We start from the raw sequence: 22,951 nt of genomic DNA, 5'->3' as shown, positions 1-22,951 counted from the left end.
ACAGGATGAAATGAAACTGCCTTGATGTTTAAATATCTTTCCCCTATGATTTTGGTGATTTTCTGCAGTGGCAGTGGATTGCACAGAGCTAAGCTCTAACCTGGTCTCCTAGCAACAAATGGTAATGAGATGACAGGCCCTGGGCTGAGAGATGGCAGGCCGTCACCTAGGAAAAAAGCAAAATGGTTTATACATGGGGATCTGACCCAGAGACACTCAACTAATTGCCCTAAGGTGTAACCAACAACGAGCCACAGACTCTGGAGAAGTTACGCAAGCCCCAGCACTCTCACTTGCTCTCCTGTAAATATAAATATAATGTCTCTACATGCATGTAGGGTTTCATGTGACTGTGTTCCTACATCCCATGTCTACTCTCAGTAATCTCTGTAGCAGGCAGCTATGAACTCCCATCTTTATAGATGAATAAGTTGAAACATGGAGAAATAACTTGCCCTAAAAGTAGAAACCCAAATTCCCATCAGTTGAGGAATGGGTAAATAAAATATGGTATATCTAGAGGATAAGAGATTATTTGCCAAGAAAAGGGATTGAGGGGTGTCTGCCAGTCAATGGAGCATGTGATTCTTGATCTTGGGGTTGTGACTTTGAGACCCACACTGAGCGTAGAGATTACTTAAGAATTTTTTTTTTTTTTTTAAAGGAGAGGCACCAGGGTGGCTCAATTGGTTAAGCATCCAACTCTGATCTTAGTGTTGTGAGTTCAAGCCCCATTTTGGGCTCCCTGCTGGGCATGGAGCCTACTTAACAAAAAAGGAATTGAGTACTAATATGTCACAACATGGAAGGACCTTGAAAACATGCTAAGCGGAAGAAGCCCATCACAAAAGACCAGATAGTATATGATTCCATTTATATGAAACATCCAAGATAGGCAAATCTGTAGAAACAAAATAGAGGAGTGTTTTCCTAAGGCTGAGGGTTGGGGGAAATTGGAGAGTCAAAGTTCGTGGGTATGGAGTGTCTCTTGAGGATAAAGAAAATGTTCTAAAATTTATCATGGAGATGGTTGCACGACTCAATATACTACAAGCTATTTATTTTTTTTATTACACACTTTAAATGAATGAATTGTACGCTATATGAATCCTATCTCAAGTTGTATTTTTAAAAGGTTAAAAAACTTGCTAAGGTCATCCATTGACTCACAGCAGTGTCTTACATACAGACACAGAGCTGCGTCCACATATTGAACTTGGTTAGCATATACTTTAGTACAACCCACTGGCAGCCACAACAGCGTTGGATTCTCCCCCTATCGGGCTGGAAGCAGGCAGCAGCTTCAGATGTGATGGAATCGAGACAAACAGGGTCGGGGCAATTATTAGTAGTTCACCATTTGGCCAGCAGCATTAGTGGTCTCCGGGAATATCTATTCTGTAGAGATAAATGTACCCAATAAAGTTAGGGGAGAGAGTCACCAGCCACAAATTTCAGATAATCATATTAAGGTATCCAGCCTGCTCTGCCTAATGTTATTATTTTCTCCCTGTGGAAAGAAAGAATACGACACTCTGGGGACTCCCGTCTATTGTTTACTCAGTCAATCAACATTTATTGAGCACCCACAGTGTGCAGAACTAGCCTGGGCCAGGAATTTAAAAAATAGAAAAGTTCTTCCCTAGAGGTATCTACAAGATTAATGAAGACATTCTCTCTGCCCTCAGGGAACTCTTAAACTGCTGGGGGAGAGAGTCTCAGGCTTCAGGGGACTCCTAATCTGATGGGGAAAAGAGCCACCCACAAAAGCAATCTGAAGATACAAAGATAAGGAAAGTCTTCTCATAGACTGAGGACACAAGGGCTGTGGGACCCAGGTGTTAACAAAGGTGTGATAAGGGCACCTGGGTGACTCAGTGGTGGAGTGTCTGCCTTCTGCTCAGGTCATGATCCCAACCCGGGATCTGGGGATGAATCCCGCACCTGGCTCCCTGCATGGAGCCTGCCTCTCCCTCTGCCTGTGTCTCTGCCTCTCTCTGTGTGTCTCTCATGAATAAATAAATAAAATCTTTGAAAAAAAAAAAAAAGGTGTGATAAAAGCCCAAGTCAATGATGCCTTACAAGACTGCTTTTGAAGAGGTTGAGGGAGAGAAATGGCAGGCAAAAATGGGATTGTATTGAGGGTCTCTACCAAGGGAGAGGGAGCAGGGGCCCAGAATGCAAATAACTTTTAAGCAGAAGTACTAGAATATAAAAAGAGGGGACTGAGAGTCCCATTCCAGGGGCCTCTGTGCTGTCCCCACTGAAGCCTTCCCTCTTGCTTTCGTGGTTAAAACAAAGCCACAGTTCAGAAGGAGAACTACACACACACTGTACCGACGTATTTGCTTGGCTTCTGTATTGTCCTAGTGACATAAAAAATGTAACCATTAGGGGAAAGTGAGTGAAGTGGACAGGAGACATCTTTCTACCATCTCTGCAACTTTCTGTGAATGCAAAATTAAAAGGTTTTTTTTTTTCTTTTAAGAAAGGAAAAGAAACCAGTTTCTGTCCTGAAAGACTATAATCTAGGTGAATCACATCTAATACACTCATTTGAGCACAAGGGATAGGAGTGAGGGTGGGGAAGCATGGTGGTTATCAGGATGTAAGAGCGTCTGGGATCCCCAGGCTTCAGGACTCCCAGCATTCAGGCCTGGAGCTCTGGGTGGCGCAGAAACATCCCTTGTGCTGTGTCCTCCTGCTGCTTTGCGTCTGATTCCGTGCTTCTCTTTCCTGCTATAGGCCTACTCTGCCTCCTGGACCATGTGATGTAAAATGGTTGCTGCCTATTGCTCTGGGTTTTTTGTTTTTTGTTTTAAGAGTTCATTCATTTACTCATTAGAGACACAGAGAGGCAGAGACATAGGCAGAGGGAAAAGCAGGCTCCCTGCGAGGAGCCTGATGGGGGACTGGATCACAGGACCTGAGCCAAAGGCAGAAACTCAATCACTGAGCCACCCAGGTGCCCCCAGTAGCTCTGGGTTTTGTTTTTGTTTTTTAAGATTTTATTTATTCATAGAGACACAGAGAGAGAGAGAGACAGGATCACACCCCGGGCTGCAGGTGGTGCGAAACCACTGTGCCACTGGGGCTGCCCTAGCTCTGGGTTTTTAAGCTACTGTTTTAAAAAAATAGATTTGAATGAATAGGAATCTTAGTTCACTTCAAGATTCTCTGAGGGAGGAGCTCAGTTTCCCCACTATGGTGAACCAGTGCTCACTCCTTGTTCATCTGTGACAGAAGGAGTGGGTACGGGATCCCTGGGTGGCGCAGCGGTTTGGCGCCTGCTTTTGGCCCAGGGCGTGATCCTGGAGACCCGGGATCGAATCCCACGTCGGGCTCCCGGTGCATGGAGCCTGCTTCTCCCTCTGCCTGTGTCTCTGCCTCTCTCTCTCTCTCTCTCTCTCTCTCTCTCTCTCTCTGTGTGACTATCATAAATATATAAAAATTAAAAAAAAAGGAGTGGGTACAGTACCCCCGCCGAACCCCACCATCATGGCTACTCTAACTCACTGTGAGGATGGGGAGAGAAAGAATAGGTGTGAGCCGAGCATATAACAATTGTAACAATGTGTAATATGCTGAGGGTGGGAAGGCGCGATTTGAATCAAATAGTGAAAGATGAGAGTCCCATAGGTGGAAGAAAATTGGGGAGGGATGCAGTAAAAAGACACAGGATGGAGGGATGCTTGCCTGGGTGGCCCATTTGGTTAAGCATCCAACTCTTGGTTTCAGCTCAGGTCGTGATCTCAGGATCGTGAGATCAAGTCCCACGTTGGTCTCTAAACCCAGTGCACACTTCGCTTGGATTCTCCCTCTCCCTCTGCCCTTCCCCCCCTCACTCTCTCTCAAATAATAAATATTTTAAAAAGAAAAAGACACATGATGGAATATTAGCAATAAAAAGGAAGAAACCAGATCCATGCAGTAACTTGACTGAAGTCTCCAGGGAATTATGCTAAATTTGCAAAAGTCACCCATTGACTCACAGAAGAATGTCTCACATACAGAAACAGAGCTGGGTCCACATTATTGAACTTGGTTATTTATACAGGAGGCCGTGGGAGAAATGTTTCAGCAAAGGGCTGGGTTGGGGCTGAAAGTCATTGTTGACATAGGGTGGAGAAGAGGGACAGGATAAGTTGAGGACATGGGGATCCCTGGGTGGCGCAGCGGTTTGGCGCCTGCCTTTGGCCCAGGGCGCAATCCTGGAGACCTGGGATCGAATCCCACATCGGGATCCTGGTGCATGGAGCCTGCTTCTCCCTCTGCCTATGTCTCTGCCTCTCTCTCTCTCTCTCTCTGTGACTATCATAAGGGTAAGTTGAGGACAGACTCTGAATAAGATCAACTTAAGGGGTTGGCCAGCCATCCAAGAAGGGAAGAAGAGCCAGGAGAGAAGCAACTGAAAGTCAAGTAAGAAAACAGCTTCAGGAAAGGGGTTCAATCCGTAGTGTCAAATATTAGGAAGGTAGGGCTGGAAAGAAACCTTTGATTTTCAGAATTGAACAGACATGCAGGGGACATCTGAGTGGTTCAGTTGGGTAAGCATCTGCCTTCAGCTCAGGTCATGATCCCAGGGTTCTGGGATGAGCCCCGAATTGGGCTCCCTGCTAGCTGAGAGCCTGCTTCTCCCTCCCCCTCTGTTGCTCCCCCTGCTTTTGTTCTCTCTCTCTCTCTCTCTCTGTCAAAATCTTTTTTTGAAAAAAAAAAAAAAAATCTTTGGGGAGCCCCAGTGGCGCAGCGGTTTAGTGCTGCCTGCAGCCCGGGGCGTGATCCTGGGGACCCTGGATCGAGTCCCACGTCGGGCTCTCTGTATGATGCCTGCTTCTCCTTCTGCCTGTGTCTCTGCCTCTCTCTCTATATGAATAAATAAATAAAATCTTTTTTTAAAAATCTTTTTTTTTGGTATTATATTCTTTTAGTTTATTCTTTTTTAAAAATTTTTGTATATTTTTTTTACTGGGGTTCAATTCGCCAACATAAAAAGACATGCAAATGCACCTACTTTCTCCCTTTTTCCAAACCAATACATACTCATTAAAGAACACTTGAAATGCATGAAGTGGAGAGAAAAAAGTCGAGTATAGTTCTAGCAAGCAAACACAATCACTACCAACATTTCCATGGGGGTGGGGGGAGGTTCGCGCTTAAAACAAAGACCAGTTTCTTTAGATGCGTAGGTACAGGTAAGGTGCCTGCCTTGATTCCCAGCCTGAGCCTCTTTCTCCAAGTCCTCCCTGAGGGGCTGAGGCTCCCCTGGGGAAGCCTGTGGGAGTATGGCCCTGCGGCCCTGGGGTGCTTTCCTGCCCCTCCGCCCACGGAAGCTGCTGCACCCATTTGGCCTGCACAAACACCAGGCGCTCTTCCCTGTGTCAATATTTCACATCCTTTGTCACCCATCTTCAACATCTGCTCCCTGAGAGGTTGTCCTCTGCCTTAACACCTCCGACCAGCTCAGGGTCTGTGCCCCCAAAAAGAGATTCTCTACAAAGACCCCAGTACTCATCATTATCATATTATTTAAATCCAACACATATTGAGTGTTTACTGTAAGTCAGTGCTGTTGTTACCACTTTCTACAGAGGAGGGAACCAAGGCTTGGTGAGGTTGAGGAAGGTGGTGGGGCCGCAGCAGGCAGGGTGCAGCAGGGTTTACGTTTGTTAACACTACTGTTTGGGGAAACAGCCAATCCCATTGTGGGAGAGTGGGAGGGGTGGGTGTGGAGCAGAGCCTGACTTCCTCTCACCCAGCCATTCTGTCCTCTGCAATTAAATTCATAGTCCAGGAAAGTCCCTGCAAGTGACAATGACCCTGAAACTTTCCTGAAGATAAGAATTGCTTAGCCTCATCACTTGCCACCCCATCCAGTAACCCTTTCTTTGCCAGCCTACTTTCAAGTCAGGACAAATCCTCTTTTTTTTTTTTTCTAAGATTTTATTTCTTTATTTGATAGAGCACAAGTAGGGGGAGTGGCAGGCAGAGGGAGAGTGAGAGAGAAGCAAACTCCTCACTGAGCAGGGAGCTCGATTCGGGACTCGATCCCAGAACCCTGAGATCATGACTTGAGCTGAAGACAGAGGCTTAAGTCTAAGCCACCCAGGCTCCCCAGGACAAATCCTTCTAAAGCCGCCCAGGGCAGCCCCGGTGGCACAGCGGTTTAGCGCCGCCTGCAGCCCAGGGTGTGATCCTGGAGACCTGGGATCGAGTCCCACGTGGGGCTCCCTGCGTGGAGCCTGTTTCTCCCTCTGCCTGTGTCTCTGCCTCTCTCTCTCTCTCTATGTCTCTCATGAATAAATAAATAAAATCTTAAAAAAATAAATAAATAAAGCCACCCAGATCCAGGTCCATCCCCATCATCGCCACCATGGGGACTCATCCCTGCCACCCCACGCAGCACCCCCTCTCCCACAACTCAGCCTCCCCACTCAGCTGGAGAGAAACAATGGTCACGGTCACTGTTAAGCAGTAAGGAGACTTAAGGCAGGATCTCGGGAGTACTTGTAAAACAGAAATGGACCCGGGTCCAGAAACTGCTATAAATGGGCATCTTGGCAATGCAGGCCCTCATCTCCTGCTTGTAAACCCCGGGGCACAGCCAAACAGAGCATTTGTTTATCAACTGCCATGGATTCAGGAAGCCAAACAGCCACGCCCATCACCATCCCGGGCAAGTCCTCCAGTCTCCTGCCTCCAGAAATGACCACCCCTGAGATAAAACTCGCCCTTGGGAAGAACCCAGCAGCTTTTACAATTTGCTCTGGGCTTCACACCCTTTGTTGTGGCGAAATTCTTCCTGTAGCCAACTTCAGTCTCTGTTAATATAACTTGAGCAATCGGATTGGTTGTTTTGTTTTTGTTGTTCCCCATCAACTATATAATATCTACTTTTTAAAAATTTTTTTTTAAGATTTTATTTATTTATTCTTGAGAGACGCAGAGAGAGAGGCAGTGACACAGGCAGAGGGAGAAGCAGGCTCCATGCAGGGAGCCCAACGGGGAACTCGATCCTGGGTCTCCAGGATCACGCCCCAGGCCAAAGGTGGCGCTAAACCGCTGAGCCACCGGGGCTGCCCATATTGGGTCATTTTAATCCCCATAACAAGCCATTAATCATTAATGTATGAACAATTAGTGATTAAAGATATCATTAATATACCCATTTTACAGATGGCACATCAAGGCAGAGAGAGGTTCAGTAAATTGCCTACAGTCGTACAGTAACAGAATTGGGATCTGAGTTCAGACAGTCCACAACATTAGACTGCATGTGCTTAGTTATTAATGCTCTGTGTCTCCCTACAGTTTTCATCCCCATAAACCTGCCATTATTCTCCTTTGAGCCAGGAAACCTACAACTGGTACCAAAGAACTTGAATAGAGGGACGCCTGTGTAGCTCAGTGGTTGAGCATCTACCTTTGGCTCAGGTCATGATCCTTGGGTCCTGGGATTGAGTCTCTCACCGGGCTCCACCTGCAGGTAGCCTGCTTCCCCCTCTGCCTACGTCTCTGCCTCTCTCTGTGTGCCTCTCATGAATAAGTAAATAAAATCTTTAAAAAAAATAACTTGAATAGATGTATTAGGGGCCAGAGCCAAGGACAGTTTCCTTCCCACTGCTTAATTCCATCTCTGACCATGTCCACACCAGCCATCTCCCCTGTACGGTCCTGTCTTGCCCTCCATCCTTCTTAACAGAGTGGTCCCTGACTCTCCCTGGAGGACTATGCTAGACATTCAGGAAAGCTCCAGCAGGCAGACCAGCAGCCCCAGACACAAGGGAAAAAGGAGCCCCTATTTCAGACCAGACCTTGTGTTCAGGATGGAATGGCCATACACAAAGGAGCCCCTGTTTCAAAGTGGCTGTATTTGCTAATTTAAAAAAAAAACAAAAACACTTTGACAAAACACACTGTGAGGGAGGCGTTATTTGCTCAGTAACTGGGAACTCAGCATTGAATTCCTTCTGAGAAAATAGCAGAGGAAAACATCACATGTCCCCTGTGCTTGAGGAATCCTTCCTTTTATTTTTTTAAGATTTTATTTATTTACTCATGAGAGACACAGAGAGAGGCAGAGACATAGGCAGAGGGAGAAGCAGGCTCCCAGTGGGGAGCCCAATGAGGGACTCAATCCCAGGACCCTGGGATCATGACTGAGCCAAAGGCAGATGCTCAACTACTGAGCCACTCAGGTACTCCAGGGGGTGTCCTTCCTTATCCCAGCTCCCTCATATACCTCACAAACCCCTACATCTCTGCACTACTGGGTCTGTCACTGGCCCCAAGATTTGACAACCCCACACCTTGGGTCCCCATAGAGTAGGCAGGCTAGTAGAGTATCGTGGTCAAGAGGCCAAACCCTGGATCCGGACCACTTGGCAACACCTTAGGCAAATCACTTACTCTTGCTTGGCCTCAGTGTCTCCATTTGGCAATGATAATTATAGTCTCTGCTTCAGCTAGGTGAGTTAAAACATGTAAAGGATTTAGAACAGCATCTGACACGTTGATTATAAGCCCTTGATTAATGTTCCACTCTGCCACTTAAAAGAATAGCCCCATGAAATTGAGTAGGCCTCTTTGAGAGAGAGTATGAGGTAGTGATCAAGAACACTGGTTTGGGATGCCTGCGTAGTTCAGTGGTTGAGCGTCTGCCTTCGGCTCAGGTCGTGATCCCGGGGTTCTGGGATCAAGCCCCACATCAGGTGCCCGCAAGGATCCTGCTTCTCCATCTGCCTATGTTTCTGCCTCTCTATGTGTGTCTCTCATGAATAAATGTTTAAAATCTTTGAAACAACAACACTGGTTTGAGGTCAGACAGCCTTGCCCTTGAATCCTGACTTTCAACAGCCTCCTTAAGCTCTCTGAACTTAAGTTTCCCTGTCTGGAACATGATCCTCATAACATCTACCTCTCATTAGTGCCTTTGAGAGGATTAAATGAGACGTGTATCAGGGACTTAGCGCAGGCTCTGGTTGGAAGGGAGCACTCAACAAGCGGCTCTTGTGACCATAACTAACTCTCTGATCTTCAGTGCCTTCCTGTGTCAAATGGAAACAGTAATAGTGCAAGAATTAGGTAAGGCCTGGAGGACCAGCCCTGGGGTTGCCTTTTCCCTCTCTCCTGCTCTTTTAGGATGCTCCACCTGCTGCCTGTGGGATGCTGACTCACCTGTCAAGGCACACTCAAAATGCTGCCTCTTCCCTGAAGCCTCCCTTGGGTGGTTCAGACTTAAATTCAGACTCAGTTGTAATCTTTTTTTTTTTTTTTTTAGATTTTATTTATTTATTCACGAGAGACACAGAGAAAGGCAGAGACAGGGATCCCTGGGTGGCGCAGCGGTTTGGTGCCTGCCTTTGGCCCAGGGCACGATCCTGGAGACCCGGGATCGGATCCCACGTCGGGCTCCCGGTGCATGGAGCCTGCTTCTCCCTCTGCCTGTGTCTCTGCCTCTCTCTCTCTCTCTCTCTCTCTCTCTGTGTGACTATCATAAATAAAAAAAATAAAATAAAAATAAAATAAAAAAAGAAAGGCAGAGACACAGGCAGAGGGAGAAGCAGGCTCCCGGATCCCAAGACCCCAGGAGCACGACCTGAGCCAAAGGCAGATGCTCAACCACTGAGCCACCCCAGTGCCCCTCACTCGGTTGTATTCTTTCCTTCTGTTCATGTCACCCCGTGAAGTCCCAGGGGACAGCATCTCTTCCGATCCCGCAGCTCCCCAGTGTAGGAAGTAAATAAATATTCCCCTCTTCCATTCTATCTCAAGATCACGAAAACATGGTTGAGGGCAGCCTTTGCTATTGACCCTTATTTCACTGGGTTTGGCTCCCGAGAGCCCTCAGCAGGAAGAGGGCGCCCTGAACCTGCAGCCTTGGACCCAGCCATTCTGTGCCTGAGCTCAAGAGCAGCACCCAGAGCCCTCTGGCGGGGAGTCTGGGCTTCTACAGAACACTCCTTTGGGTTTACTCCCTCCCAGGGCCTTTCCAAAGGCATCGAGGGCCCTTGACACTTTAGGAGTGCCCGCATCATGTCAAAAATATCAAGATGCACTCACATCCCCCATGAAATGTGATTTGTTTTTTTATGATAGTCACACAGAGAGAGAGAGAGAGAGAGGCAGAGACCCAGGCAGAGCCCAACGTGGGACTCCATCCCAGGTCTCCAGGATCGAGCCCTGGGCCAAAGGCAGGCGCCAAACTGCAGCGCCACCCAGGGATCCCTGAAATGTGATTTATATACAAACTATGTACAAGTGGAGTTGCAGTTGATTGGTTGTTTTGTTTTGTAGCCATTTACTTAAATGTTTATGTTTCCATTTTGCAATCTTTTTTCATTTTGCAACCAGTAACGTTTCAACCTGTCCCTACATGGGTTCCAGAGCTTGTCAGCTCCGGAGCCCATTGGACCACACGCACACTACCTATCTGTCCACTCACCCATCTATCTATCTACAGATTTCTCCCCAGTATCCAAAAAGTGGAGGGATCCTGTGAAATCTTATGTAAGCCAAAACTGCACAAAGTGAAGAAACAATTACCATTAATTCATATGGAAAATTAGTTCAGGCCTTTCTGTTACCTTAGGACAGTTCTCATGAATGAATGCACAAAATAAATGAAGATAAAGCTCATATTAAAAAAAAAAAAAAAAAACCTGGGCAGCCCGGGGGCCCAGCGGTTTAGCGCTGCCTTCAGCCCAAGGTTTGATCCTGGAGACCCGAGATCGAGTCCCACATTGGGCTTCCAGTATGGAACCTGCTTCTCCCTCTGCCTGTGTCTCTGCCTCTCTCTCTCTCTCTCTCTCTCTCTCTGTGCGTCTCATAAATAAATAAATAAAATCTTTAAAAAAAAAAAGCTTACGGACAGTGCAGAGCTGTGGACAATTGGTGCTGAGATGCTGAGTGTGGTTGGGAGGGACAAGAGGGAGTCTGTGGCTGGAGGGGCCACTCTGGTGCTGGGGGTACTTGCTGCCTCAGCAACCATTCTGCTCACTGCAAAACTAACACTGAGCAAGGGCTATTTTCACTCTTTTCATAAAAGCGAACGTCCTCTTTGGATTTCTATGTCTATGGAGCTGTCAAAGATGGAAAGGAAGCAACTGGGCAGAGGCCAGAGCAGCGGCGTGTGGTGTGACTGCCCTCTAGGGGTTGCGCCAGGAAGGTGCAGGTGGGGAGGCCCCTGCCCATCAGGTCACCAGGCCACCACTCCCTGGCACCCACCTGTGCACCCACCTGTACGAGGCACCATGCACATTCTCTGGGAACAAAGGGTAACATAAACAGGAATAAAACTTAGCCATGTCCTCCAGAAGGTCACCATCTCGTTAGTGGCAAACATATAACACATGATTATAGCTCCGTGCAAAGACTGCCCTGATTAGCTGTGTGAACCAAGTTCTATGGGAGATCAGGGGTATGAGAATAAGTCTGGAACAATAGGGGAAGGCATCCAGGAGACGTGACATATAACTTGGGCCTGAAAGGATGAGTAAGAGATGGCCAGGAAGCACTGGGAAGGAAAGGCATTCTGGGCAGGGGAGTCTCATGAGCAAAGGTAATACTCTGTAGAGGGGCAGGCTTGTTGGGGGCCACTGAGAGGTGTGGTGTGGCCAGAGCATGCACAGTATGAAACAGTGCAAGACTTATCTAGAGAGGCAGGCAGGGCAGATGGGGAGAAAACTCCCATTTGAAAAACAAAATTGTAGGGGGCACCTGGGTGGCTTAGTCAGTTAGGCATCTCCTTTCTGCTCAGGTCATCCCAGGATCCTAGGATCGGACCCCAAGTCAAGTTCCCTGCTCAGCAGGGATTCTGCTTCTCCCTCTGCCTCTGCAGCTCCCCTTTCTCATGCTCATTCTGTCTCTCTCAAATAAATAAATAAATAAATAAAATTTTAAATTTATTCACTCATGAGAGACACATATACAGAGAGAGAGAGAGAGGCAGAGACACAGGCAGAGGGAGAAGCAGGCTCCATGCAGGGAACCCGATGCAGAACTCGATCCTGGGACTCAATCTTGGGACTCCAGGATTTTGCCCTGGGCCAAAGGCAGGGGCCTAACTGCTGAGCCACCCAGGGAACCCCAATAAAATATTTTTTAAAAAGAAAAAGGAAAAAAAAAAGAAAAGAAAAGAAAAAGAAAAATGTGATGCTTCTGGCCAAACAGGAGGGAGGCCTGACCCAGCCAAGCAGAGAGTCCCAGCAACAAGGGGAATTAAACATACCCAGGACCATGACATCAGATACTGAGACACAGCAGCTGTCTCTCAAAGTGACACAGTTGAAAACATTAGTGCTGAGCCAATGGAAGGGGGGAGGCATGTGGGAGTGGAAGATGGGACAAAGCAGCAGAGGACCCAGGGGAGCTTCCAGAGCCCCTCTATCCCCTGGGTACATCCCACATGAAATGTCACTTTTTTAAATTTTTATTTATTTATGATAGTCACACAGAGAGAGAGAGAGAGGCAGAGACACAGGCAGAGGGAGAAGCAGGCTCCATGCACCGGGAGCCCGATGTGGGATTCGATTCCGGGTCTCCAAGATCGCGTCCTGGGCCAAAAGCAGGCGCCAAACCGCTGCGCCACCCAGGGATCCCCGAAATGTCATTTTTTAAAGATTTTATTTATTTATTCGTGAGAGACACAGAGAAGGAGAGAGAGGCCGAGAGAGAAGCAGGCTCCCTGCAGGGAGCCCGATGTGGGACTCGATCCCAGGACCCCAGGATCACACCCTGAGCTGAAGGTGGCACTAAATCGCTGAGCCACCCGGGCTGCCCTGAAATGTCATTTATGTATAAACTACATATAAGTGGACTGGTAGGTGATTGGCCTCACCACCCACTTGCTGCGAGACTTTGAACAGTCCCTAAATGATGCAGAGCCAGTTTCCTCATCCCTAAAAGAGGAATAGAATAATAATACCCATACTAGGGGTATCATATATGATAATAATAACACATATTGGGTTTGAGGATTAGAGGAGATGAAAGCATAGAACGGATGTCCCTAACTCGGTCCCTGGCCTATGGTAGAAGCTCGGTAAATGATGGCAAGTTGCCACAATTCCATTCTCTTGTCTTCTGCATTAACTCCCACTCCTCAGTTGTGGCTCTCCCCACTACCCCCATGCCTCCCCAGTCTCTCTCTATACCTCTCTCATCTGAGCTCCAGACCTTCACACCCAACTGCCCATGAGACACCTGCACCCAAAGGTCCTAAGGGAGCCTAAATCCAATCGCCACCCCCACCCCAAAGGAACTTTTCTGGCCACCCTAGCACATTCTCTCTGACTTGACTAATGGCACCACCAACCACTTGGGATCAGAAGGCCGAGCTAGACTTCTCTCCCCTTCTCAGTGATTATTTGGTTCCCAAATTTCCAAACACCCCTAGAACTTGCTGTCTGCTTCCACGTCTTAGGTCTTATATTGTCCTCCTCATTTCTCCTCTGCTCCACTTCCCCTCTGGCCTCCACGGGGCTACCTAAGGATGCTCTAAATCACGGGGCTGCTCCCGGCCTGCTGAAATCTCTTCATGGCACACCAACGTGTTCCAGACTAAGGCCAAACCCCCCAGCCTCATACATGAGGGGGTGAGGTTTGGGCTCTTTCAAGGATTGAGGACCTGAGCCACACTGAAGTTACTTACATAATGAGGGTTTAAGATGGGGCCGCATGGGGGAAGGCAGGAGGAGAGGAGTCTCAGCCACCAAACAACCATACGACTTGGTGGCCGGGAGGTGACCAAATGGTCCATAGGGCTACAGTGCCACTGTGGGAAAGCAGCCTTTTACTGGAAAACATTCCCGTTTCCACAAAAAAGTGTATGAGCATCATATGGCTGAAAGTTGAAAAATAGATTTACATGTTAGAGGAAAGAAAGTTCTGGTCCCAGAGAGCAAAAAATATCTCAACATACCTAAATATGATCCAGAAGTGGAATAAAATAGTGACTAAGTATTGCTCACAGCCAGACGGTCCTGGCTCCATCATATTATTGTCTGAGAGATTCCAAATAAATTAATTGACTGTTCTCTGCCCCAGTTTCCTTTCTATAATAATAGCATACTACCCATTCCATACATTATGGGGCAGACTAAATGCTTTACATGTGCCAAGTGTTTAGAATGGAATGTCTGGGATCCCTGGGTGGCGCAGCGGTTTGGCGCCTGCCTTTGGCCCAGGGCGCGATCCTGGAGACCCAGGATCGAATCCCACATCGGGCTCCTGGTGCATGGAGCCTGCTTCTCCCTCTGCCTGTGTCTCTGCCTCTCTCTCTCTCTGTGTGACTATCATAAATAAATAAAAATTAAAAAAAAAATTTTAGAATGGAATGTCTGTGTAGTAACCACTCAATAAATGTTCTCCACTGTGAGTCATCAAGGCAGGATGAATTCATCAGCTCGGTCATCTCATTTGGAAGCAGAGAGGACTAATGACCCCCTAAAGTGTTCTGCGTTACCCATACTCCCTTTCTTCCTGTTAGTTTCTACCCTTAAGCCTTAGCAGGATAAGTGGTAGCCCCACAGGAGACCAGATTTCATTACCGTCCTTGCAGCTAGATGTCCTGGCCAGCAGGAGGTGAGCAGTGGTGAGGTGTTCAGTCTCTGGATCCCATCCTTAGAAGAAGAAAAGTTGCTGGCTCTTCACCTTTCCTCTCCGTACTGATTGAGAAGTGGTCCAGACTGGGCAATGGAAGCCACACGTTGAGGGTGGCAGGGACTCTCTGGAAGCCCTGGGCTGTTCCTTCTTACCACTGCTGCGAAAGAAAAGATCTCTGACCTAAGTCACTGTGCATTGGGGCCCCTTTGTTACAGCAATGTAGTGTCTACCTTTAAAGAATACAGCATCTTGGGATCCCTGGGTGGCGCAGCGGTTTGGCACCTGCCTTTGGCCCAGGGCGCGATCCTGGAGACCCGGGATCGAATCCTATGTCGGGCTCCCTGCATGGAGCCTGCTTCTCCCTCTGCGTGTGTCTCTGCCTCTCTGTCTCTCTCTGTGTGACTATCATGAATAAATAAATAAATAAAATCTTAAAAAAAAAAGAATACAGCATCTTTTTCTACAATAATCCTTCCCTGTTTAAAAAAAAAAAAAAAAAGGTGGGCAAAAGCATGAAGTGATAGTTTACCTACACACAAAGAAAGATCTGCAAACGGCCTGTAAAGATAGGAAAATATGGTCAATTCGCTCCTTGAGAACTGCAAATTTAAACCCATGCTGTAATTCTATCTCATTTATCAGGCTGGCAGAGAAATTCAAAGGTTTGACCACGGAGCCTGCTGGTGAGGCTCTGTGGGAAATAGGTCCTCTCATGCTCTGCTGGTGTGACATAATGAAAAATATCTATTCGGTCTCTGCCACAGGTTCTTAACACTGAAACACTGAAGCTCCTAAAACTCTGGGAATTTCCTGAGCAGACAGGTGAAAGGGGGCATCTTTTGTTATTTCAACCCTACCTGAGCTCATGCTAAAGAGGTGGCTCTTGGAGGTTGGGGCTAAGTTGTCTGAAGAAGGCACCGGATCAGAGGGTTAGAACTTTCAATCCCATGTCCCACCCCTACCTCTGGGGAGAGCAGAGTCTGGGGATGAAATTAATCACCAATGGCCAGTGATTTCACTCATCGTGCCTAGGTAATGGAACCTGCATTAAAACCCTAAACAAAGGGTTTTAGGTGCATATTGAGGTGCTGGGTGCACCTGGAGAGGGCCTGGAAGCTCTGCCCCTCTTCCCACATGCTTTGCCCTGCGCATCTCCTCCCTCTGACTGTTCCTGTGTTGTATCCTTCATAATAAGTCAGTACCAGTAAGAGATGTATTTCCCTGCGTTCCCTGAGCCATTCTAGGAAATTATCAAACCTGAGGACCAATCATCCCCAATTTATAGCTGGTCAGTCAGAAGTATAGGAGACCTGGAATTGCGATTGGTGTCTGTAGTTGGGGCCAGTTTTGTGGGACCGAGCCCTTTACCTGCGGGGTCTGCCCTAACTGGGGAGTTAGTGTCAGAACGGAATTGAATTGTAGGACATCCGGTGGGTGTATAGAGACTTGGAGAATTGGTCATTGTGGGGCAAAAGTCTGGCACATCTGGGGACAAATGTGAAGAGAGGTAACAGTTTTCCTTTAGCTGTTAGAAGTCCAAAATTAGGTGACCCCTATGGAGGAGGAATCAGTGATCTCTAACGAGATAGGCATTTATGCATTTTTTTAAAGATTTTATTTATTTATTCATGAAAGACACACAGAGAGAGAAAGGCAGAGAGGCAGGCTCCCCGCAAAGAGCCCAACGTGGGACTTGATCCTGGGTCTCCAGGATTACACCCTAGGCTGAAGGCGGCGCTAAACTGCTAAGCCACCTGGGCTACCCTTTTCTTTTCTTTTTTCTTTTTTCTTTTTTTTTAAGATTTGGCATTTATGCTTTGACCTGACAGTCCCGCTTCTAGAATTCACCCTGACTACAACCCTCCAACAATATGTGGAGAAAAAAAACCCAACAACATATTAACAAGGTTTTTCAGCATTATTTATAGTAGCAAAGGTTGTTTTGTGTGGGTTTTTTTTTTTAAGATTTTATTTATTTATTCATGAGAGACACACAGAGAGAGGCATAGACACAGGCAGAGGGAGAAGCAGGCTCCATGCAGGGAGCCCAATGTGGGACTCAATTCCAGGATTCCAGGATCACGCCCTGAGCCAAAGGCAGATGCTCAACCACTGAGCCACCCAGGCGTCCCTATAGTAGCTAAGTTTTAGAGACAACTTAAATGCCCAAACATCAGAGACTGGCTAAACAAATCACAGTACGTCCATACATGGTGTCCTACACGCAGCTATAACAAAAGAAACAGGATGTTTGCTCTGAACTGGTTTACAGTAACAGCCAGGATATATTGTTCAGTGAGAAAAGCGAAGCACAAAAGACTGTGTATGTGTAGAAGGCTTCCATTTGGGTAAGAGAAATAATCTCCGCCACAAATGGGAACAAGGGAGCAGAGCCTTCTACACGGGGAGTGCCAAAGGAGCAGACCCGCTATCTAGATGCAGCCTGGAGGTAAAGGGCTTCTGGGAGGCCGGGCTTGACCTTGTAGAGACACATAATGAAAAGCCAATGGAGAGGAGGGTGGAATTAGCAGCAGCTGCAAAGAAAATAAAACAACCGGGCAGCCCCGGTAGCCCAGAGGTTTAGCGCCTGCCTTCGGCCCAGGGCGTGATCCTGGGGACCGGGATCAAGTCCCGTGTCGGGCTCCCTGTGTGGAGCCTGCTTCTTCCTCTGCCTGTGGCTCTGCCTCTCTCTATCTGTGTCTCTCATGAATAAATAAATAAAATCTTTAAAAAAAAAAAAAAAAGAAAGAAAGAAAACAACCAAAGAAATGAGACTATTAACTCCAGGCAAAACAAAAAATTGCATAAAAAAAGAAATGTCATCATAATATACTCGGTAGCTCAGCTGGGAGTCACAGTTAATTTGCCATAAAATGGAAACATTGGAGTGTCTGGCTGGCCCAGTCAGTGGAGCATGTGACTCTTGATCTTGGAATTGTGAGTTCGAGCCCCACATTGGGTTATATAGATGGTTTAAAAATTTTAAAACATTAAGTAAATATAAATATATTAATATTAAATAAAAATAAATGTTAAGGGGCACCTGGATGGCTCAGTGGTTGAGCATCTGCCTTCAGCTCAGGGCTTGATCCCAAGGTGCTGCGGTCAAGTCCCACATTGGGTTCTCTGCATGGAGCCTGCTTCTCCCTCTGCCTGTGTCTCTGCCTTTCTCTCTCTGTGTCTCTCATGAATAAATAAATAAAGTCTTTAAAAATAAATAAATATGTTTAATAAAAAATAAAGAAATAAAACGTTAACATTAAGCCAAATACTAATAAAAAATGATGATACACAGAATATGAGAATATGCATAAAAGCTACTAGACGGTCCAGGAGATTGGAAAATCCACCTCTGTTCTCACTCTGTCAGACCACATTCTATCCCTCTGACTTCAGCAAGGTCAGCACAGAAGAAAATCTGACTGGCAATTATCTGATCATATTGGGAGATGCTCAAGCTTTTAAGACACAACAAGAGACTTAACTTGGGCTCCCCCAGAGGCCGACACTGAGTCCTCAAGAACTCTTGAGGACAGATGATGCTACTGGGTGTCGATCTCAGGAAGCATGGGCAAGGAGGGGAGTGGGGAAGTGACGGAAGGAAGCCAACGTAGGGTCTGTGAATGGTCGTATGACTGCTGGGGACAGCTGGGGCTCAATCCTGCATAGAATCAGGCAGCCCGGGTGGCCCAGCGGTTTAGCGTCGCCTTCAGCCCAGGGCGTGATCCTGGACACCCGTGATCCAGTCCCACGTCGGGCTCCCTGCATGGAGCCTGCTTCTCCCTCTGCCTGTGTCTCTGCCTCTCTGTGTGTCTCTCATGAATAAACAAATAAAATCTTAAAAAAAAAAAATACTCTCCTTTCAAAGGCTTAGGATGGCAAGCCCCTTGCCTTGTATGGTAAGATCAGAACATGTAAGATGAAATTACTGCCTGTTTATTCCATGCACTATTGATCTTTTGAGCTCCTTCATTTACTGTTTCCCACTGTGTGTTTCATGAAAGGAAGACAGGCCCACCATTTTACAGTGGTCTTCTGTTGAGATTACCTAGAAGGCCTCAGCTCACCCTCCACCCTAGATTTCTAGATGGATTAACTATTAATCACCCCCTTGTGGTGTCAACTTTGCCTGAAGACTCTAGGCTGCCAGGCAAGAACAGCAGTTGCAGGCGTAAATCCAGGCAACAACACCCACAGCAAGTAAAGGGGTCATTTGGGTGCTTGGTGGCTCAGTTGGTTAAGCGTCTGCCTTTGGCTCAGGTCATGATTCCAGGGTCCTGGGATCAAGCCCCACATCAGGCTCCCTGCTCAGTGGGGAGTCAGCTTCTCCCTTTCCCTCTGCCCCTCCTCAGGCATGTTCTCTTTCTCTTTCTCACATATGCTCTCTCTCTCACATATGCTTGCTCTCTCTCAAATAAATAAATAAAATCTTTTTAAAAAGAAAAGAAAAGTGATCATTTATCCATTTTGTGTCTCTTTCTCGGGAACCCCTAGCAGAATTTCTCTATAATCATTGGCCAAACTTGGGTTCCATGTAGAGGGACCGACCATCCTGCTTTGCCTGGGACTAAGAGGTTTTCTGAGGTGTGGGACTTACAGGCTAAAACAAAGACAGTCCCAGGAATACCAAGCTGGCTGGTCACCCTAGTCCCATCCTGTAGTGGATGCCATTGGTGTTGCACTCAAATCCCCTTTGCTGGGATATGGATTTTGCTGAGGGTGGATTGCTCATGACTCACAGCTATCTCTAACTCCAAAGTCTTGCGTTCAGCTGAACCAAAGCCACCTTGCTATGGAGCTTCCACCACCACCACCACCACCACCACCACCACCACCACCACTACCACTGCGCCTCCTCCGGGGAGCCTGTAGCTAGTGATAACTGACGGGGAGAGGAAGGAGGTACAATGGGTTGGCCCCTGGTCCCAAGATGGGAGCGACTATGTGGCGCATTTCACACCCCAGAGCTCCCCATGTGCTCAGACTGAAACTAATCTCCAAATGCGACCACATCCTCGCTTCCCTTTACCCAGTTTCCTCATTTCCTGAGGGTAATCAGCCCTGCCTCAGGCTCTGCTCTAGTGAACCCAATACTTGCCCGTTGCTACACCAGTCCACAAGGGAAGTGGAACTGCCGTGATTCACTTCAGGTTCTGCCCCAGCCTTGGAATGAAGTCCCCTTCTGACACACATGACACCGTGGAGAAGGAACACCTGGTCCAAACAGGTAGACAATTAAGAAGGAAGGAGATGAAGACATGCTTATTGGTAAACCCATCAAACCCAAAAAAAGAGCCTCTCACAAATAACTTTTGAGGGAAGGAAAGAAGTAATTTTGTCACATCTGGGCTACCCATTGTATAAGGAGAAGAATTTGGGGTTTTATGAAAGTTAAGGCCCCTGTGAAATAATAAATCCTTCCAAGAGTTTAATAAATTGCCTTGGAGTCTGTTCCTTGTAACCAGGCAGTCCTAGATGACACAGAAATGAGAATCCAGAGGAGGGTTCACAGAAACAACCCTGGGAGGAACTGTGGACTTGGGTGAGTGGGGGGATGGGTGCAAGGACAGGGAACCACAAAAAGGGAAGTGGCGGTCCTTGCCATGTGGTAGGGACGTGATTGCTTAAGTGCTTCCCTGATTTATTCTGTGTTCTGTTCATGTGTCCTCTGTGACTGAGGCTTTGGCAAACAGGGTGCGTGGGTCATTGCTGTGGGCTGCGGTAGGGTGCTGCCAAAGACAATCTGTTACCCAGCAATGACCTCGTTGACAAAAGATGGTAAAACCCAGGGTAGCCTAGCTTTGACTGTTGCAGGCCAGATCAAAAATTAGCCTTGAGGAGCATCTTCTGACTGGTTCAGTGGGAGGAGTGTGTGACTCTTGATCTCTGGGTCCTGAGTTCAAGCCCCACAGTGGGTGTAGAGATTACTAAGAATAAATGAGTAAACATAAGAAAAAGAATTGGCCTTCTCCATACCCAAGAATGAAGAGCATTGATTAGAAAACTTTAAGATCTTAGCTGTGGGAATGAGGGTATTGATGGATCCACTCACCACAAATGTATTAAGCACCTATTCTGGGCCAGATACTGTTCTAAGCACTGTGAAAAAACAAAATCACCCAAGTAAATTGGAAGATCGAATCGGCTTTATGAAACGATTCACAATTGTGGCAGCATCCCATCTAGCCAGGAGAGGGCTGCTTCAAGGAGTTGTACAAAATGGAAGGTTTTTATAGGAAGGAGGATGGGGGAGAAACGTATAAACAAAAGAAAAGAAAAGATTGTTCTAGGCAAGGTCACTTTGCTTTAGCGGGAAGGGCAGAGGGTCCTATGCAGATTACCTCATTTTCCTTTGGGGGATGGAGATGGCCTATGCACACCTGACCTCGTTGGTGCTTATCAGAAAATTCCTGACTGACCTTTCTGGAGGGGAGGTTGAAGCTGCAATTAGATTAAGTATGAACGCCTGGTTTGGTGACTTGGCCTGGCGCAAGTGACGCGGTTCTAGGCCTGTTGGTTTTCCTCTGAACCACAGAGTGAACAAAACAGGCAAAGATCTGTGCCCTTGAGGAGCTTAAACTCTAGGAAGGTGAAAGATGATACACAGTCAATATAACAAACAATTGCATTTGTTATAGTCTGAATAAAACGGTATGTTAGAAGGTGCTAAGGGGCACGGACGGGGGCGGGCAGTCAGTCAGTTGAGCAGCCCACTATGGATTTTAGCTCAGGTCATGATCTCAGGGTCCCTGGGTTTGGGCTCTGTGCTCAGCAGGTGGCAGAGAGGGCAGGTGTCCTGCTTAGAATCCTTTCTCCCTCTGCTCCAACCCCTGGCTGTCTCTCAAATAAATAAATAAATAAATAAATAAATAAATAAATAAATAATTTGTAAAGGTGCTAAGTACTATAAAGGAAATACTTGAAAAAACTAGAGGAGTTTGGGGAGAGTGGGGGGGTGGTTGCCATTTTAAATAGGCATATCAGGGCAAGATTCATCAAAAAGGCAAGCTATGAACAAAGATAGGAAAAAACAAAAACAAGGAGTGAGTTCCATGGACATAAAAGGGAAGAGCAAGAAGAAGCCTGGGTGTTCAAGCAACAGGAGGGGAGCTCTGGGGATGAGGCTTAGGAGCAGTCAGGCAGACATGGGGGGCCATGCGGGATGGGATTTAAAGACTTTAGCTTTCGTTCTGAAAGAAATGGGAAGCCATTGCAGGATTCTGAGCACAGAGTGACCTAAAGTATGTATATCTTTAAAGGATCTCTGGCTGCCAGTGGGAGGAGGATAGATGATAAAGATGCAAGGAAAGCAGAGCAAGTGTTAGGCATTCTCTACAGGGATCCAAATGAGAAACTGTAGGAGGCTGGGGCCAGAATAGTAGCCCTGGAGGTGTAGAGAAGTGGCCAGTCCCTGATGTAGTCTGGAGGCAGAACTAGCATGGTTTCTTGGGACTAGATGTAGGGTGTCAGAGAAACCAGCTTTGTTTAAAAAACAGAAACAGAGACGCCTGGATGGCTCAGTGGGTTGAGTGTCTGCCTTTGGATGGGGCCCTGATCCCGGGATCCTGGATTGAGTCCCGCATCGGGTTCCTTGCGGGGAGCCTGCTTCTGTCTCTGCCTCTCTCTCTGTGTGTGTCTCTCATGAATAAATAAAATCTTTTAAAAATAAATAAATAAAAAACAGAAACAAAACCCCTAAAATCAAACTTCAGGTCTCTCCAAAGTATCTTCCATTGAGCCCCCTCTGCTGGACAGATGTGAAATTGCCTCCCTTTTAAAAGACCTTGGAGAGGGGATCCCTGGGTGGCGCAGCGGTTAAGCGCCTGCCTTTGGCCCAGGACGCGATCCTGGAGACCCGGGATCGAATCCCACATCAGGCTCTCGGTGCATGGAGCCTGCTTCTCCCTCTGCCTATGTCTCTGCCTCTCTCTTTCTCTCTGTGACTATCATAAATAATAATAAAAAAAATTTAAAAAAAAAAAAAAAAAAAAAAAGACCTTGGAGAGCTGTGGAATGCAGAAGTGCAGGGTTAAGTAACCTTCCAGGCAGATTAGTCGAGAAATGCTCATATTAGACACTTCCACTCCCCATTACTCACCATTCATACCCTGAAGCTAAGACCCTTAACTGAAGAGGAATTGGTATACATGAGCAGAGCACCCCACGCAAGCCAGGTTCTGACTCTTTCCCAGGCCTGAGAATAATTAAAGGAAGATAAGATTTCCGGTTTGGGGGTGCCTGGGTGGCTCAGTCGGTGAAGCATCTGCCTTCAGCTTATGTCATGATCCTAGGACCTTGGAATCGAGCCCCACATAGGGCTCCCAGCTCAGCAAAGAATCTGCTTCTCCCT

General features: G+C 47.1%; 1 long non-coding RNA gene across 1 annotated transcript; it reads right to left on the bottom strand.

Annotated features, from left to right (window-relative positions):
* Positions 1-1,076: 1,076 nt before the first annotated feature.
* Positions 1,077-14,050, bottom strand: LOC144286434 (uncharacterized). Its single transcript, XR_013354495.1, has 2 exons — positions 13,919-14,050; positions 1,077-1,398 (listed from the first exon to the last, which is right to left on the bottom strand). It is a non-coding gene; the product is annotated as an uncharacterized LOC144286434 (long non-coding RNA).
* Positions 14,051-22,951: the final 8,901 nt, after the last annotated feature.

This window comes from Canis aureus, chromosome 16, assembly GCF_053574225.1.
Source record: "Canis aureus isolate CA01 chromosome 16, VMU_Caureus_v.1.0, whole genome shotgun sequence".
NCBI classification, from domain to species: domain Eukaryota; kingdom Metazoa; phylum Chordata; class Mammalia; order Carnivora; family Canidae; genus Canis; species Canis aureus.
This window is presented reverse-complemented; position numbering and strand designations above follow the sequence as displayed.